We start from the raw sequence: 19865 nt of genomic DNA on the forward strand, positions 1-19865 counted from the left end.
TGTCTTTCAAAGCGAATGAAAAGTGAATTCAATCAAAAGGTTCTAAAGACAACACAATGGAGAATAAATAAAGTGGAAAAGGTAAATCAAAAAATTGATACCATTTATATTCCCACCTGGTCTAGAAAACGTCAAGAATCTTGGGCAAGAAGAATCTTCCAAGAATGGTCGTCAGGCACTGCTGATCCCATATGGTCCCTGGTCCCTGGTCCTCCATATGTGATCTGTGGAAAAGAAACAAATAATAAACATACAAAAACCCCTGAGTTCCAGTTCTTAACTATGCAAGTGATATTGTGCTTAGTGCGTGATCTCCTATTAGGTAAAGGTAAAGGTACACATTATTTAACGTCGGAAGTTCCTTTACTCTCTAGAGAGTACTCTCCCAGGAAGCCGACGGTGCGCTCATTTTACCCCCCACTTTCCATCAGTGCTCCATTTTAAGGGTATTTAAAGCTACTTAGGCTACACTGAAAGAAAAGAAGTCGAAATAAGGATGTGAGATTCAGGGAGCAAACTCGGGACCTTTGCACCAAGGCCACGCACTAGCCGACTGTGCCACCCTTGCTCCTTACTGAAACATATCAAATAAAGCCGTAAAACAGTGTTAAAGCTTGTCCAACTTCTTGAGTTCATTCAAGGGTGAATTAGAAAAGAGTGTTCCTCAATCAGCACAGTCACAAATGGACTTATTTTTAGATGCACTTTATGTGCAAAAACAAACAAAGGGCCACCACTTTAACCAATCAGCAGAAGCCACGTCATGTGTGACTGCTTCTGCCATGTGTTTTCTAGGGTATTCAAAAAATACTCATTTGTGACTGTGCTGGAGAGCCCACCCATGCTATAAGAACACTCTTATCTAATTCACTCTTGTTTCATTACATAGTACAAGCAGTCACAGTTTCGTTTTTCTTGTCTCACAACAATGCGATCCTTGCGACGTTATTTCGTGTTCCATGCACATACCTTGCGAAGATCACATTCTTACTTGACTGTCAAAAAGGAAAATAAAACTGAGAGCATTCTCGTGATGCCATGACCTTCTTTAAAAGGTGGCTTACGACAGTTTTCCGAAGGAAAAAATCAAGACTTTGAAATCTGTGAAATTAAGGCAAGAGGATGTCTCTTCTGAAGTGTTAGTCATTTTACCTAACAAATAAATGCAAATCAGGGGGAAATGTTAAATATAGTGACTGAACTCCTAGAGGGGGACTGGAAACTAGACATTTCAAAGGCTTTTTCCCCAAAAACTACAATACTGGTCTAAACACTTCGGGACACTTGTCAAATTTTGGGCGAAAAGCAGAGAATTTACTGTACACGCTTCCATCCTTATATGAGCAACGTTTGTTCTTCTTTTGCTTCCTTTTTCCGCCCCCCTTCCCCAGACAATGTTGACACATGCCAGCGATCAATGAATGGATCTTGATTTTGGAGACCGTGAAAAATCAACATTGTAATGGGGGGAGGGGGAAAAGCACGAATTGTCCCGACAGTTTTGACCAGGATTGTAGCTGTACGACCCCTCCTTAAAATTTCAGGATTTCCTTAGCGAGAAAAAATAATCATGTACAGAAATAAATAGTTAAATCTGTCAGACAGGTTTGGTTTCATATTGTTTTAATTACTAATTCCTGAAATTTTAACTCTGGTCGTACGACTATTTTTTAGAAAAAGGCCTTGGAAATGTCTAGTTTCTAGTCCCCTCTCCAGAAGCTTGGTCACTATATTTAGCACTTTCCCCTAATTTGCATTTATTTGTTAAGTAAAGTTACAATTATTTCACAGATTTAAAAATCTTGATCTTTTCCTTCGCAAAACTGTAGTAAGCCACCTTAAATGTCTTCTCCCCAACAACGCATCTACGATAAATTTCTTTGGGTTAGGTGCACTTCAAAGTGTACCCTATCTCAAATATTTTTGGCTAAAATATTAATCTCCCTCCCACAAGCAAACTTGTTTTACAATTCTTACCTCAAATTCACGTTTTTTATCTGCCGGGCAAGACACGCAAAGTTATCAAAACTAGCCGTAATTTGGACCCACAACTATGTTGCGAGAGGCATGGGTCCATTCTCGATTTTACGTCACAAACTGCTTTGCAATGGAAAATTTCTTTAAACACAGGAATGCAAGCCTTTTGTGATGTAAAATCAAGAATAGACCCATGTCTTCACATCACAGTCGTGGGTCCAAATTAATGCTAGTTCTGCCAAGTTTATGTGGCTTACAGTACAGTACAGAGAAAGCAAAAGTCTGGGTAACAATGGTGTCATATGTTTGCTTTAGATGGGGAAATTTATATTAGAAATGAAACATTTTAAAGTTTAGGTGCACTTTAAGATGGCTGAAACCAGTTTCAACAATTTTAAAGGAAAGGTCTTAATTAATTACAGCTGTAGAAGGATGTAACCTAAAACACAGTTCCACGTATCAGAAATGTTACGGTATCATATGAAGCACCAATAATTATTACAGCTAAAAAGACGTTTTTTGCATGGTGTCATGCATTTGTCTTCAAATGCTTCAATCAAACACAAACTTGGTAACTCCCAGTTCTGCTGCTGGGAAGTTATTACCAGGCAAGGTTAAATCCGCTAGAAAGTTAATAAAATTTTCTTGAGTGGGTTGAGGGCCACCTTAAAATTTCCCAACTGTGAAGGTAGCCGTGAATCTGCTCTAGAGAATTTTTTTAACTTTGCAGACTTTAATCTTAGCTTAATAATCACTTTCCAGCAGTAAAATTAGGAGTCAACAAATAATTATATATTTTTTAGATCTAAGTGCTTACAACAAGAAATAGGGTTTATTTATTGGTGTTTTATGTGGTACCATAGTATTGCTGTTACATGGAACAGTTGTGTACATCCAATCAATCTAAATAGTACAGTTTCTTAAAGGTGCTGAAACTGGTTTGTGCACTGCTAAAGGCGTGTTTCATGACAGCAAAATTGGGACTGAACAGATAAAAAAATCTCTCATAACTTATGAAAAGAAACAGTTACTTTTTATGCATTCCATGAAGGAATCATGGATGTGTTACGAAGCAGATAACACTCACTCCATTGAATCCATTCTGTTCTGCTTTTGCTATGGGCGTCAATGCACCTTTACAATCTCCTCAAGAATAGTTGCAACTGCCATTTTAGAGATCAAACCTTTTTACCAGGCCAGTGATAAACGGATTCTTTCCTTCTGCTAAGAACATCTTTAAATTGCCCAGAGCACTCCCTCAATCCAAGTCGTTGAACTCATACTGTTTAATGGACATTAAACGAACAACAGATCAGTACCAGCATGACGATCAATCTGGGGCAAAACTTGTACTTACTTAATAAATTAATTATAATTAATGGTAATAATAATGATAATGATAATGATAAGAACCATTATAATTAGAGTAATAATTAATGGAAATAATAGCAGTGATTATCAAGGTTACTTGGCCAAGCACAACAGGACCCTGTTCCTTAAAAACCCTGATACTTTTTGGGTGTCATCTTAAGAAGAACAGATTTTTACGCCAGCAGTTTTCCCGGGCACCGCCATTTGGACAACTCTGACACGTTACGGTCACCCTATTGTTCTGAGGTTTTGTATAATAGGGCAACCATAACAATAGGGCACCCATAACATGTCACAATTATTCATGACGTTCACATCCAAAAATATGAAAAAAAAAAAGTGATGTTGAAATTCACTTATTTCGGAGACAAGGTGATTTTCTGCAATTCCGCACCTTAATGGCGCTAAACTCTGTCCCCAGTTTCATCTGCGCTGCAGAGCGTTTAATTTATAGCTGATGGACACACACCTAAGAGTTTGCATTTACATGTACAACAAAAAAGGCATTAAATATTAGAGGTCCTTATTGTTATTTTATCATCTTTTGCAATCCGCAAAATCGGTTTGAAATAAACACAAAAAGGTGCTAGTTTTTTTACATGATATGGCGGAAAGATGTAATGCGCTCGTGAGTAGGACACAATACAAATTGCTTGGCAACGTGCGAAAGGGCAACTAAAAAATTTAAGTCCTAGGCAGGAATTGAACCTACAACCTGTCCCATTTAACTACTAGAATTCACTGGAGAGCAAGGTCATTTATCTAGGTCCAGAATTGGCAATGTGTCCCACTGGTCTGCACGCTCTACAAAGTCATGTGCCTCAGTTTACACTAATTTATACATGTTGCTAGGCAACTTGTATTCTAAAAAAGGTGATGTTTGAATACACTTTTTCCACGATATGGCTACCATTCTCAATCGTATTGTTCCAATAGTTGTTATAGGGTGCTCAGGGGGCGAATAACTATTAATTTGCCCCCTGAGTATCTTATAATTTCCTTTTAACCCTTTAACACCCAAACCGGCCAGACTAAGTATTTTAGTTGTCAATGGGTTAAACAATAGAATTAAAAAAAGGCTGCCAAATCGTTGAAATAGTCTATTAATTTTGGACTTCGCAGGACTTCCTTATCAAGAACAGGATGAAGTTATCGATTCTTACAAATACACCGCGTGTCAAGTTTCTAAATTAGCATAAGCAAAAGAGTTACGATAAATCATGGTAAAACTGGCATGCACCTCCATCACAGCAAGTGTGCCAGGTGTGTTAATTGAGCCAAGGAATGCCAAGCTTGGAAGGACGTTCCTAAAGTAAAGGAAGGAAAATGTTATGTAAGATTAAAAGCTCACATGTAACATGAAGCAACTGGTACACGTACATATATCGATGTTACCCTACCCTAGCTGGTACACCATTGATGTCAGCCTCCCCCTCTTAATTACTCCTTTGTACCATTATCAGCTGGGGGAAGAAAAGCAACAGGTAGTCTCTTATCTTAGGAAGGATCCCCAGTGCATTAGCGCACTGGTGCCAAAGAATGTTTATTGCTTCTCAAAATTAGGCTGCATTTTTGCAAATGGTCTATTTGCCAAAGCAGGTTTTACAACACGGTGCAGACCACCACCATCATTGTACTAACTTGACTACGGTCATTTGCCTTCACAAAATCCTTCTCTGTTACAATTACAGCTAGTGCAAGACAGCGTTACAAGAACTCATGATTACATTAAATGTAATCTGCTTTGACAAATAGACCAATTGCAAAAATGGAGCCTAATTTTGAGAAACAATACTGTACATCAAGTGAAGCTATTATCCTCGCAGTTTTGAATGCATTTTTTGAAATTGCATAGAGAAGACTGAAAATTTCATGACTTCAAGGGGGTTCGAACCCGTGACCTTGCGATAACCAGTGCGACACTCTAACCAACTGAGCTATGAAGCCATGCACTGACGTTGGGAGCTGGTCATTTGTGGGTTCTAATGTTCCAGTGAGGAATGAATCAATGATGAAATGATATATGAAATGGATCATATATGAACTGCAGATATGAAATCAAATGAAGCTATGATCCTCGCAGTTATGAATTCAATTTTTGCAATTGCGTAGAGAAGCCTAAAAAATTCAGGACTTGAACGGGGTTTGAACCCGTGACCTTGCGATACCGGTGCAACGCTCCAACCAACTGAGCTATGAAACCACTAACGTTGGGAGCTGGTAATTTTCCCCGCTTTCTCTGTTTTCCCCGTTGAACTTTTGATCTTTTAGACTTTCTTGAAATAGATCTGAAAGAGTTTCAAGTGAGACGGAGGTGGGTGGATACAACGGGACAGAACTTACAGTGCTATTCCTTGGATTATTATAAATAAGATTATTATTGTTTATAACACTACTGATTAATAACAATGATAATGGCATTTTTGTTTTTGTTTTTTGGCACCAATTTTTTATTTTTTGCTAGTTGGAATTTATTGAAAACAAACGGCGACACTAAAGAACTTTGAAAATGCACCTATCATTGAACTATTTGTTGGCAACTTCGAATAATTGTAAATTGCTCTGCCATTTTTTCGATTTTTTGCACCATACATATGGCTGATTTGGTGAAAACAAACAAACGTCCACACTAAGGAACAATGCAGCTCTCACCAAACTATTTGTTAGTGACTTCAAGTAATATTGTAAATTGCCCTGGAATTTATTTCGATTTTTTGAACCATGACTGACTTTTTACCACTTGGAATTTACGGAAAACAAACAGTCACACTAAAGAACTTTCGCAATGCAGCTTATAATCATCAATCTGCAGAACTTCTGCATTGTAGCTATCATCAAAGTATTTGTTTGCGACTTCCAAAGGCTGTAAATTACCCTGGCATTTTTTCGATTTTTTGGACCATAGTTAGCTTTTTACCAGTTGGAATTTATCGAAAACAAAAGACCTCACTGAGGAACTTCGGCAATGCAGCCATTGACGGAAAAGTGCTTCATTCTCAGTTTCATTCAGTGTTACTCATGGCCACAGCAACAGGAAGGCAGCTCAAGAATAAGGTATGTAAGGTATCACCTGGTGAAAGGCATGCATTGAAGGACCTATTACATGACGAAACTATCATTGTGAAGAAAGCCGACAAAGGAACCACAACTGTAATAATGAGCAGAGAAGAATAAATTACAGAGGGGCAAGTTCTGTTGAACGATCTTGACAACTAAAAGCCCTTAGATAAACTGATGGCTGACGAAACAGCTGAGAAAATAAAAATAATAATAACGTTATGCTTACAGAAAGCCACATTGACGAAATGACTGCAAAATGGCTCTCCCAAACACCAAACCCACCGAGAATTCCAGAATTCTATACACTAACAAAGATTCACAAGCCTACACTAGTTGGTAGACCTATAATATCTGGGTGTGACGGCCCTACAGAAAGAATTTCATGCCTCGTTGACCGCCTCATACAGCCGATAGCGCAACAACAAGAATCTTATCCAAAAGATTCAACAGACTTTATAAACTTCATTGAGAAAACGAAACTGCCACGGAACGCAATCCTTGCCTCAATGGTCGTAACTAACTTATACACGAATATACCTCAAGAAGAAGGGATTGCGACTGTATGCAAAGCGTACCACTGAAGACTTCTATCAAAACCATTTACCAATCCCTACTAAGTTCTTGAGGCAAATCCTTTGCCTGATACTAAAAGAGAATTCATTGTAATTCAATGGACGACATTATTTGCAAACCCACGGAACAGCAATGGTAACCAAAATGGCTGTAGCTTTTGCTCACATTTTCATAGCAAAAATAGAAAAAGGCATTATCAGCAGGAGCAAAATTAAACCACTAGTTTGGAAGAGATACATTGATGATGTCTTCTGTCTGTGGGACACAACCGAAGACAATATAGAAAATTTTGTGCAAAGGGCAAACTACCGCGATACAATCAAATTTACGGCTGAAATATCAGGCTCAGAAATTACATTCTTAGACACAACAGTGTACAAAGGTGAGAGATTCAATAGAGAATCCACTCTTGATGTGCAAACACATTACAAACGGACAGAGACCTTTCAATACGCGAATTTTTATTCATGTCATCCACTTGGCGTTAAGAAAGGATTCATACAAGGAGAAGCGCTACGCCTCCTTAAACAAATTCATCAACCGTGATGTACTTTAATAATAACATGAAGAGTTTCAAAACATGTCTCAAGAATAGAGGATACCCAAATAAATTTTCAGAAAAATTCCTATCTGATTGAAGTTAACTTCACAGATAGAGAGAGGTCACTTGAAAACAAAGACAACAGCACACAAAAGAAAATATTGCCTTTTGTTACACAATACCACTGGGCTTTACCTAACCTCAAGAACATATTTATGGGGAAATGGCACCTTATTCAAAATCAACCGCACCTTAGAGAAGTATTTAAGGAGCCACCTATACTATCATATCGCAAAGGAAAGTCGTTAAAAGACACCTTAGTCAGAGCTAAACTTTGAAGGCACAGATTTTAGAATCGCTTGTGAACGGCAGGAGTCAGGCAGGCCCGTCAACACTTTTTCAACATTTGTACGGTCGTTTAACTTCCATTTTTGTTTGCAATGTACCTTCTTCTTGCAATATGGAGTCTTACTAAAGAAGCAAGTGCTGAAAACTAACAACCTTATTGGGTAAATGTGTGGGCCTTGGTCTTGAGTGAAAATTAATGTTGCATCCTTAAGGACTCGTAACCAGTTAATAATATTTCTAAAGTGCATCTGTTTGCAAGCTGCGATTTTCCTAAAGAATCTCTGAACCAGTTTTAGTGATATACTGTCACTCAATCTATTTCTTAAACCTGCTACATGTATCAATTTTAGGGCATCCATAGTGTTCTCGTCAGCAAGGTATTACCCGCTGTGGAAGGAAACTTTCTCTACTCTCCGCTAAACTATCCTGTTCTAAGAACGTGGGAATGTCATATAAGGATCTGTGGTTAAACACATGCCAGAAGAGAGGAAAATGCGACGAAAAGATTAAACAGATGAAAGGAGTTGCGTTTTTTTCTCCTCTATTGCAGTGCTAGAGAAATGAAGCAAAGAAAAAGTCAGAGGGAAGCAGCCAAGAGCAAGAGGACGACGATCAGAACATGGAACTTCCAAGAAAAATATTGGCCGGCAATCTCTTATCAGATTGCCATGCAATCTCCCAAACGAATGGTAAGCGCATCTTGACTATCCCGTTGCATTGAGCACTGTTACAGACCGGGATGGAAGTAACAGCAAAGGCACTGCCAGTCTGTAAAAAAGGCAATGAAGAGGAATATTGTGAACTGTTGTGCAACACTCTAAAAAATCACAACAACCAGTTCATTCAGACCAAAGTGGACAAGTCCTTTTCTCACAATCTGCGGTTGCTGCGAAATCAACATGCCTTGAACCTATGCTTGAAGAAATTCTTTTTCAAAACCCTTAGATTACCTCGTGTAGCAGGAGTGCAAGAGTTCTTATGGTCCAATGCTATGGATTGTATTGTATGGGTGTGTGGAATAGCACAGACTCCAAGAGAAGCACTCCCCCCACCGATGTCGTGAACCAGCTCACAACTAGACGCAATTTGATGAAAAGGAGAGGCAAAGAATAAAAGCCTTTGAGCTGGAAGAAAGTGATAGCAAGAAGGAGGACAGCGCACACAAAGAACAGGACACGAACACATAAGACGCTAATATCAAGGAGGAGAGTGAAGAAAGTGAAACCACATCGACTGCTTCTGACACTTGGGAGAGGCATCTTTACAAGATATCGGAACTTTCAAATCACCAGCCATGCAGCAGTATAAAAGAGAGGCAGCTGGGACTCAAAATTTCCTGGAGTCAGGCGTGCCGCCAAGGAGAGAGAGTGAAGCACAACAAGCCAGAGAGCACATACTGCTTGAGACGAGACAACACAGGATCTCGCTCAGGATGATCCGACAAGACCCCACTCATTTACTAGAGAATGTGGAGGGCCTGTTCCATCCGAGAATTTAGCATGGAAGGGACGAATATTTCACAAGAAAGAAAGAAGAAGAACAGAGGAATTTGCACGATAAAGCGTTGAAGTACTTTGAGAATGCATGGGTGTGGGAAAAGGAGAAAGAACTTCGGCAGCTACAAGAGCAAGAGGAGACAGCAACAGATTTGGGTCTAAAACACACTTTGCATTACAGCTGTTCATGATGGGGTCACTGTTGAAGCACTCAAGTTGAACTTTAAGAGGGACGAATTACCCGGGCTAGCAAGACTTGTCATTATGGAAAGAACAAAAAGAGCCTTAGAGATGAAGTGGATATCCTGTAACTGTATGTTCACTTCCAAATAAGGAAATACCAAATATGGACATACACTACAGTAACCAAGCTGAACGAGTTACAAGCATGTGGGCACTATGTCATACCCGTTTTTTAAGCCAGAAAAGGATATTTTTATCACACCTTCAACACAGCCAGAAACGTCATTCAAGAAAACGTTCATCGCAGACAAATACGCCAGTACCGAAAAAGGGTAGAATTACAAACTTTTTCCAACCAAATTATTTAAGTGTCTAATCTTCTAGCGCCGAAGAGCACTAATCGGGGACACTGTAAATTGAAATTAACAAGTTAACGCAAATCAAAGGAATGTTGGTTTTTGAGGAGAGGGGAAACCGGAGTACCTGGACAAAACCTCCCGGTGCAAAGTAGAGAACCAACAAACTTAACCCACATATGACGCTGAGTCTGGGAATTGAACCCGGGCCACAGTGGTGGGAGGCGAGTGCTCTCACCACTGCGCCATCCCTGCACCCCAATACTTGTTTTTAGAGTGAAAGGGCTAAAATCAATCAATTCTACATCAAGTGAATATTCAGTGCCTTTGAAATGAGAAAAGAAAAGAGTGTACATGTATGTCATTTAAGGAGTTTTTGTTTATTACGTCTTGATCTGCACAGTTCAAGAAATGATTGCAAAGATCTTGCTCAATTTACTTTCTAAACCGAAAGGAGAGAAAATCGTTTCTTCCAGTTTATTTAAGTATTGAAATGAAAATGTCATTTCTGCTGTATTTAAACACTATGCTTGACCAAAAATTAGCTGTGATTCTTCCACCCTTCATAACAACTTACCTTTTTTGCTATGGTTTACATTTCCAGGTAAATTTTCTGGTTGCGAGATTTAAAAGAGAGTTTTGTTTCCGTCCCTTTTGAAAACGAAAATCTGGATTTCTAAGAATAGCTGTCCAGTTTCCGAACCCACGTTCAAGTCCCATCTTCAGATACTTATCTTCAGGAGTGAATAGTAGAATTTTCCTTCCTTTGGAAGAATTGGGTGTTTTTTCAAAGCCTGATTCTGGCTTTTCAACTTAGTGGCCGTAATGAACATGTTGTCTTCTTCAGGGATCGACCCATATTTATTTTCTTCTTTTTCAGGCGAGGACGCAGGTTTGTCTGAAAGTCTTGATCGGAGATCTATTTCTAACTCAGAGCCCTTCTCGCCATTAAGTGATTCCAAATATTTGTGCGCCTTGGTTGTCACCTTACGGGATCTTTGCTTCTGATAATGCACTCTTGCCACAATAGAACTATGTTTCTGATCCTCGGAAATTGTGCCCTGGGCCTTATTTACTATTACATTTCTTGGAGCAAGACATCTCCACTACATTGTATTTGTCGGTAACGAGTAGGGTGAACATATTTTCTGATCGCGTCAAACGCCAATTACTTGCTCATCAGCTTGTCAAGTTTGTTGTGTTGGCCGACATTTCTTGTGACAAGTTGGTTTAAGGTTAGGCCGAATATGGTCAATGTAGCCATCTAACACCTACGTGCCTGTATCGGTAAGGAAAAGAGAGTCAAAGCTATATTTTCCAGTGATTTAAAACATTTTCTGATCGACAAACCCATGGTTGTTCTTTGCTGAGTGCACCATTTCAACAGTTAAATACTGGTAAATGTAGGTCATTGGCAGTGAGCCTTTAACCTTGATAAACTGCAAGGAATTTTGTTGCAAAGGACAACTCCAGTTCTTCATTTGTAACTCTAATGGGAACTGATAGCAGGTAGATAGGAACAATCGCAAAGCAGAACAGCCTTTGTCGGAACACCTGTTCCTTTTTAATTTGTCAAGGACAATGCAATTTTATGTTCAATAATAGGAACAATGAATTCTTCTTCAATTTTAGGGAATGATTAAAACAGGAACAAATGTTCTCTTTTGTTGTGAAAGAGAACAAAAAGGAAAAATGGACCACACGAAAAAGGACGTATTGTTCCTTAAGAGATGAAAAAGGAACATGGAATTCCTTTGAAGTAATAGGAAATTTGAGTTCCGAATTGCTACGACGAGGAACTTCGGTTCTCAATTAAGCAGATTTGGGTTCCTTTAAGTGCTCAGTTCACTTGTTCCCACGTTGATTACAGGAACAAAAGCAAAAACGCGCGGAACACTTGCGTTTTTTAAAAAGTATCATAACTCGGTTGAAGGCATTGAAATCATGGGAGCAAAGTAAGTTCATTTACATGCTAGCTTCAAGACGCCTACGACAAGATATCGGGCAAATAATTATAAGTTATATCAGCCCAAATTTTTGGGAAACTTATTGGTATTGGTGTTGGTATATAGTCATGATGATGAAAACGATGAAGACGATATAGACAATGATGCATAATGATAACAAACACTGATAATGGCAATTAAACAATTATAATGACTTTGAAGACAATAATAATCAATGATAACTAAAAATTTAAGAACTGTATCATATAACAAAATTTCTTAGAAATCAATCAATCATATAAAGCTAGTGCATGGTTAAGTCTGCTAAGAGCCTAGAAGGCCCATCAGGCCGGTGTTTATCTGCGGTTTCTGTAGCATGAAGCGACTAGGAGTATTTCTACTCCCCCCTGGATGGGATGCCAGCCCATCACAGAGTTACCCTCGGCATTAAATTCACCGGTACCCATTTATACACCTGGGCGGAGAGAGGCACAGTGAGAGTAAAGTGTCTTGCCGAAGAGTGCAACACAATGTCCCCGCCATGCAAGGACCAGAACCAGGACCACTGGATCTGGAGTTGAGTGCACTAACCATGAGGTCACCGTGCCTCCCCACAAAATCTAGTGCATGGCTTAAGAAAAAGGAAAAAAGAGGAAGTACATTCAAATTTTAAGGAATTGAAGTCATTTTTTGAACAAGATAACTAGCTTAACTTGAAAAACTCATCTGAAATAAACTCGCTCTCACCAACAACAACACCTTGAAGAATGTCTTGCTGCCAAAAGACTATCCCATGATACCCTGCAATTCTTACAGGGTACCCAATCAGAACTCATCTACTTTTAAATTATTATTATTATTTTTTAGCAACAGTTAAACACTTGTATCAAAAGCTTGTGAATAAACTCAACAGTTTTCCTTTAAAGTGCATTGTTTTTTTCAGTGTCTATTTCATGCTAGCTTGCCACTCTCAAAGATGTTAAACAATTTAATTGGAGAGGATCCATGTTAGGCAATCGACAAGCTGTTCATTACCTGTTACCTATCCTCTGCGTGCTAGGTGGCACATAGGGCCTCCACAGAAGCTTTCCATGTCTGTCTGTCTACTGCAACGCCCCACACCTTGTCCCACGAACCCCACCCTCTTTCTTTCATCTCCCTCTCTACGGTCCTTCTCCACGTTGTCTTTGGTCTTTTTCCCTCTGGTCTCCAATTTAACGCCGTCCTTGTATCGCTCGCCAATGAACTTCCACCTTCTTCTCTTTTCCTCCGGACTCACTGGTGACATTTCCGCCCTGGCTAGTAACTCTTTGGTGGTGATGTGATCTTGCCAACGTATGCTGTGAATCTTCCGGAGGTATTTGATTTAAAACACGTTGAGAACGTGTTCATCGCTCTTGGTGATTTTCCAGGTCTCACATCCATACATCAAGACAGGCAAGACGAAGGTCTTGTACAGTTTCATCTACGTTCTCTTTGAGATGCTCTTGGAGTTCCAGATCTTAATTAGCCTAATATATGTCCCTCTTGCCTTTGAAAGTCTGTTCTGTAAGTCGTCCATCCCACCTCCTTCTTTATTGACTTTAACGCCAAGATAGGTAAACTCCTCTACTTCTTTGATGTTTTTACCCACTATGCTGATAGGTGCTTGATTCTTCGCATTGATTCGTATGAGGTTGGTCTTGTCAAGGTTTACTTTTAGGCTGACCCTTTTGGCTTCCCTGTCCATTCTTGAGGTTTTCTCTTGCATTTGATTTCTTAACAAGGATAGTAATGCTACGTCATCTGCAAAATCTAGGTCATCCAGTTTTGCTGTAAGTCTCCATCTTATGCCATTTTCCCCCTTGCCAACAGTTCTTCTCATTATCCACTCCATCACTATAAGAAAGAGGAATCCAGACATGTTGCAGCCTTGTTTTACACCGGTCTTAATATTGAGCCATTCACCTCTCTCTCCTTGGTTCTCTTCAGCACATTGGAAATCCACATAAAACAGCTGTATTATCCTTATGATCTTTTCGGGGAGAAAGCTTTCGACTCGGTATACCGGGACAGCCTATGGATTATCATGCAGAAGTACGGCATCCCCAAGCTGTTCATTAGCCTCAACCCATTTAACATCAGTGACATGTCCTTTGCTCAAATTCTCCTTGATGGCTGACAGCTCCAAACATAACCTCTTCTCGCTAACCAATTTGTTGGACTTTATGGCATCCAAAAGAGACTTGCAATCTGCTATACACTTTATAGGTAGCAACTGGGGGTCTGCCACACCATAAGCCACCTCACAGAACAAGGTTGCCAAGAAAACTCCAAGGTCAATCCCATCGGCCATCGCCAAGGTCTCAGCTGCCAGGGTACAACTCTCCTAGTTCTCTTGGATTTCCAACAGATGGGGATGCACCTCTCATCTTCCCCTACCAGGAACACAATCTGTCCTCCTTGGGACCCATTATCCACTGTAGTTCAAAGAGATGCATCACTGTATATTAATAGGTGCAAGTCTCTCTCTCCCAAATTCTGGGATTTCAGTTTCACATTTTCAGATTTCACCCTTTTTATCACTTTGTTAGCATCTAACAGGTCTTTTACATCAGCTGACTTTACCTTTGAAGCCCGAATGGTTGTATCGAAGATAATGTCCGGTCTGGTTTGTCTTGCAATCCATAGAAGCTGTCCGACTTTAGAGCACAGTTCTTGCCTTTCTTCATCAGTGGTTGCAGAATACTTTTCAAGCGACCTTGCCTTACTCAGTTTGATTGGGTTCAAACTTGAAGCAAAACTTTCCTGGTGGACAAAAATACTTTCATCCCTATGACACAGTTCCAGGCCTAAATACTTGAAGTTGTTTCGGCTCGCTCTTCCAACATTCAAGCATTGTCTTACATATTCAATCACGGTCTGTCTGAACCTCTTTATCTGAATGATTTTCATTTTGAAACTTAAGGTGATGCACTGCCCAGGTCTGATCTTGTTTGAGTCAACTGGATTTGACTCTTGGTCTTGCACTGCTATGTTTGGTGTGGAATGTGGATGAAGCTTTGCTCCTGTATCAACATTATCATCACCTTCCGAGTCACCATTAATTCGGCTGTCCATCTCTGGCTCACCACTGGATTTTGGCTGGGCTCCAGGAAGTTCACTAATGTTTCTCACAGCATCCTGCCTCTCACCAGCTTTTTGCAACCAGCACACATGTACTCTGACCACAACCCCACCATGTCTGACAAAGACTATCTTACCATCTTGACCAATAATTCTTCCAGGTCCCTTCCACTCTTCATTGTCTGGCCTCTTGTAATACACCTTGTCACCCATCACATACTTGACACCAGTGTAAGAGCGGACTTAATTGTTTCTTCAAGGCTCTCCTGATCTTTTCAGAACACTCACCGTCCATGAAAGCTTTCCTTGCAGCATACAGAGCACTGACATTCTCACCGACAATTTTGCTAGAAGTAGTTCCCTCAAAGGTAGGAAGCTGATTGATGTAATTTGCCGGTAAGTTTGGATTTCTTCCAAAGACTAGCTGATATGCACTGAAACCATGAACATTAATTAAGCTGTTCTTTGCATTTAAGGCCCACTTTGAAGCTGTCTCCCAGTTGCATTTCTTCTCATGTTTCACTTTCAAAAGTATGTTGGTTAGAACATGATTGTGCTTCTCCAAAAGACCATTACTAAACGGTGCATATGCAGCAGTTGTGATCACCTCAATGTTCCTATTTTCACAGATGTCTCTTGTCTCACTGTTATTGAATTCACCACCATTATCACTAAACAAGGACTTTGGACACCCGAATATTTATACTTATCCAATTCGAGATGAACTCTTGGACAAAGACATTTGGCAGCTTTCTCTTGACAATACATGTACCTCCTGCACTGAATCTGGTGAACTCATCTATAATGTGCAGATACCAGACATTTGTCTCCAACTCATGTAAATCTACAGCCACAGTTTGATTGAAATCTGTAGCGAGTGGAAGCCCAACTGCTGGCTTTGGAGGTGTCTTCTTGTACAATGCACAGGTTTCACGGTTGTTAACCACTTTCCTCAGCATTTCAAACAGCCCTGAATCTCTCACCCCTGCATTCAACAAGAGAATAGTTTGTCTGCAGCATGTCCAAACTGTTGGTGAATTTTAATTAGTTCCTTCCTTTGTTTGTCCTTGTCACTGATTTAATTCACCTGAAGCACTTCTGATTCAAGGGTTTCCTGTTCAGCGCATAACTGTGTTTGAAATGGCATGTCCAAATCTTGAGTTCTTGAAACCCGGTTTGCCAAAAACTGTGACTCCCTGTCGTTATTTAATAAATTAACAAAATAATGGCCTGAAGATGTTTGAAACAGTTGCACTGGCTGACCAAACATTAGTGCAGTGTCACTGTGCATATCTAACACAGTTTGAGCCTTCTGTAAGGAATTTTTGCTCAGCAAAAGAGGCAACTTACTTTGCACAACATCAGTTTCAATGGTGCACTTTGTACCACCAATAATTATTATTGTAGCTGGGATGGAAACTTGTTGTCCAGATTGGACCTGTTGGCCATCTCCAAATCTGAAGAGGCGATCACTGGGTTTTCTTTTGACTTGCAATTTCTAATCATCATCTAGAAGATCAATGTAGGTATATTCAACCATTGTTGGTCACAGACTGTTTTTAGTACAAGCGGTGTCAACAACTGCGGTAGAAAAGGCTTCACACATGAGTACTTCACTGAGATCCACATCTCTTGCAAGCAAAGTTATATTACAATCCCTTGTTGCTTCTTGGTTTTCACAAACAGCCTCATGAACATCTTCCTTGTGTGGGCAGTCCTTTACCCAGTGAAAAACTGATCCACATACATGTATTGCACATTTTGGATTAGTCCCCTTTTGGGTATTCTTCATTTTCTGCCCTTTATCACCGCTAGAGCGGTGGAAAACCAGATCTCCTAGTTGACCTATGATGTGAACTGCCAGACTTTGTATAGCACCCATTTTCCTTCTTAACTGTGATACCATCGCCACCCACAAGACTGTCTGAATGTGATGAACCTCCAAAAATTCGCTTAAGTGCAGATTTCATCCAGAAAAACTTTAAATCTGTAGCTGCAGTTAAAGCCAATTGTCTATCCGTTTCTGATAGACCAGCACTGTCGAGGAGTTTTAAACTTAAAACAGCATCGGGCAATGACATATCTGACTTTTTGCAAAGATCATACCTCCTTTCAAACTCGATGATGAAGCTGGACATGTCTTGTCCTTCTTCTCTGTGATATTTATCAAATTTGGTGTCGTTTTCATACGCTACATCGACAGACTCCCGAAGAAATATCTTGTCCAATTCACCAGTAAGAGTTTGCATTCCATTTTGGTCGCTCAACTTTTCCACATCAATTTCAACTGCTTCTGCTCGTGCCTGTCCATGCAATGATAAAGTCACTGCAAGTGCCCATTTCTTCTCGTCCACATCCCTCATTCGGCGCCAAATTTCCAACTCCTTTTTCTAAATCTCATATGAAACTCCCAGTCCAAATATTGGCAGATTCTTAAAAGTGGAAGCAGCCATCTTGTCACAGTAATCAAATCCTCATTAGTACATATCCAAGAGAGCTAAAACTCAAATTGCTTGCTCTGCTACCATGAAAAACTCATCTGAAATAAACTCACTCACACCAACAACACCATGAACAAAGTCTTGCTACCAACAGACTATCCCATGATACCCTCACAGGGTACCCAATCAAATTGTATCCCTCAAATGTAAATCTAAATCTAAAGGAAGACAATCAGAAAGGTAGTGTGGGTTGAAAATCTTGGTTGTCATGAAGAAAGAAAAGTTTCAGTGAGCAGCAGAAGATGATTGACAAAAATATTTCAGTGACATGAAGAGAAATAAACAAAAATAATTAAAATATACATACATGGCACGTGGAGGTGAATTTGGGATGATCAAACAAAAAAACCAAGCACATCAAAGCTCCCTTGTCAACTTTTGAAGAAAGACAAAAAAGCGCCTTTGAAATTCATTGTAGTAAATATCAGTGTTTCCAAGACAAATTAATCAATGACAACCCTGGAAAAGATCACAAAGCATGATATTTGAATGACACTTTGCAAGATTAGCCCCCACATGTCTGCTGAAGGGCCTGGCACTAGAGCATTCAGATAATATTATGTATGGACATTAAATGCCCTGAGTATGTGAGATTCATCATGTAACATGTTCAGTTTACTCAAACCTTTCTGTTGCAAGCAAGCTAATTAAGTTAGGTCAGTTCTCAGCTATCACTGTGGCTGATTCAGAAAACAATGGAGACAAAATAATACATCACAGCAACAATAGACGCAATCCCAGTAAACACAATAGTGATGTGTGCAATAATGATCCAATAAGAGAGAAGTAGTGAGTGGGAAAGTTATCTCTTCAATGGCCCAAATAAATGACCAACTCTTTGTTTTTTTGTGTTCATTTGAATGCCTCGATCAAAACCTAAGAAATTTTTACTTCAAATCCTCCTGCGACAAGGAATTTGCGCACTGAACATGTGCATTAGGTTTCAAGGTCCAAATGTTTCCTGATTAAGTCATGCGCATATAACATTCAATTTGCTGTTTTGGATCTAGATGCTGCTCTAACTTTTCTCTTTCACAAAAGTTGGTGGTGGCATCTACATCTACATGTCCCAGTACTCAGCAAATTAAAGTCCTTTTGACTTGTGGCTGTTTCTGCTTAGGTGGCCTCATACACCACAAGCTTTTTTAGAGACATTACGCCGCACCCGCCACTTCTGCTGGAAAGAACACTCTCACAGAGGACAGCCACAACACCGTGAATTTCATCCCCTGACGATTTTCTTGAGCCTAGACCCACTGACCCCAGGCCCTTCAAGTGACACTAAATAGATTTTACTCTTTTTAACGCCAGAGGATTTTACTCATCAATGGAGGGCATCCTTGGGTGATTGAGGTTTGAATGGGTTAAGCACTAAGGTCGATCGAGGCTGATAAAATATGTAATAGGTGAGTGATTGGGGGAGAGCTTGGGTGCTATCATTGTGGTCCTAGAGTTGGACATGTTAAAAATTAAGTATGTCATGAAAATTGTAATGTTTATCTTACCCGAAACAAACGTCTGCTTCAAAAAGATTTGTTCCAAGGTAGGGTTGAGGGCTTAATCCAGAAGCACAGCTGGTGTACCAATGTGAATGCAGTTTTGAGCGTGCACGGAAAGTGCTAGTCTGGGCAGACGGGCTTGATCACTTTAAATCCATTCTTGGCTGGAGAATTGTTATGGAAAAAAAATGAAAATTAGAGGTCTTGGAAGGTACAATGTGATTTTTAATAGTTTGCTGACCAAACTGAAACTTAAGACTAAATAACAATTATAATAGAAAAATTAATAACTATCACAGAGAAGAAGGACAATGTGATGCAGATTACAAATGTATGTCAGGTACACAGTGCGACACCCTCATTAAGTTTGTTCTGAAACTTTCCTAAAACTGTAATTGTTTTTTTTTTGTTGTGGTCTTTTAAGAAAATAATATCTTAGACCAATTGCTGAAATTTTGTGCTCAGCAATCATCTTTTATGAGTTTGAAAGGAGGTATGATCTTTGCAAAAAGTCAGATATGTCAAAATGCCTGACACTGTTTTAACTTTAAAACTCCTCAACAGCTATAGTTTTCGAAAAAACTGTTCATTGTTAAGAATCTAAAGCCTAATTTACATTTCACTTTCAAGATGGAATCCGTAAAGGGCTAAACCTTTTTCCTTAGTTAAACCTCTTTAAATCACCCATATTTACACACAATACTGTCTTACAAACACTTTTTGACTTAATAATAATGTTTAGCTACATGTACACCTAGAGATGAAACATCATAGTCTTTTACAAAACTTTTTAATTAAAAATGTTTTTGAGAAATATTTTTCCATCATTTTTTAAGGGTAAAAAAGAATCAATTGGCCTTTTTTGATAAATTAAAATTCAGCTTGAAAGAGAGGTTTAGAGGACAAACA

The 19865-nt window shown here is 39.4% G+C and overlaps 1 long non-coding RNA gene across 4 annotated transcripts in view; it reads right to left on the bottom strand.

Annotated features, from left to right (window-relative positions):
- The window catches only part of LOC138049331 (uncharacterized), a 50203-nt gene extending 31083 nt beyond the window's left edge, over positions 1-19120 (bottom strand). For 2 of the 4 annotated variants that reach the window (XR_011132362.1, XR_011132363.1), the window contains exon 1: positions 18963-19120. This is a non-coding gene — a long non-coding RNA (uncharacterized lncRNA). Of the gene's footprint in view, positions 1-116; positions 225-3064; positions 3260-3704; positions 3818-4588; positions 4656-17764; positions 17832-18962 lie in introns of those variants that run through there. The other 2 variants (XR_011132365.1, XR_011132364.1) reach the window with 2 other exon arrangements.
- Positions 19121-19865: the final 745 nt, after the last annotated feature.

The sequence above is a fragment of the Montipora capricornis genome, chromosome 5 (genome assembly GCF_036669925.1).
Source record: "Montipora capricornis isolate CH-2021 chromosome 5, ASM3666992v2, whole genome shotgun sequence".
Lineage (NCBI taxonomy): Eukaryota > Metazoa > Cnidaria > Anthozoa > Scleractinia > Acroporidae > Montipora > Montipora capricornis.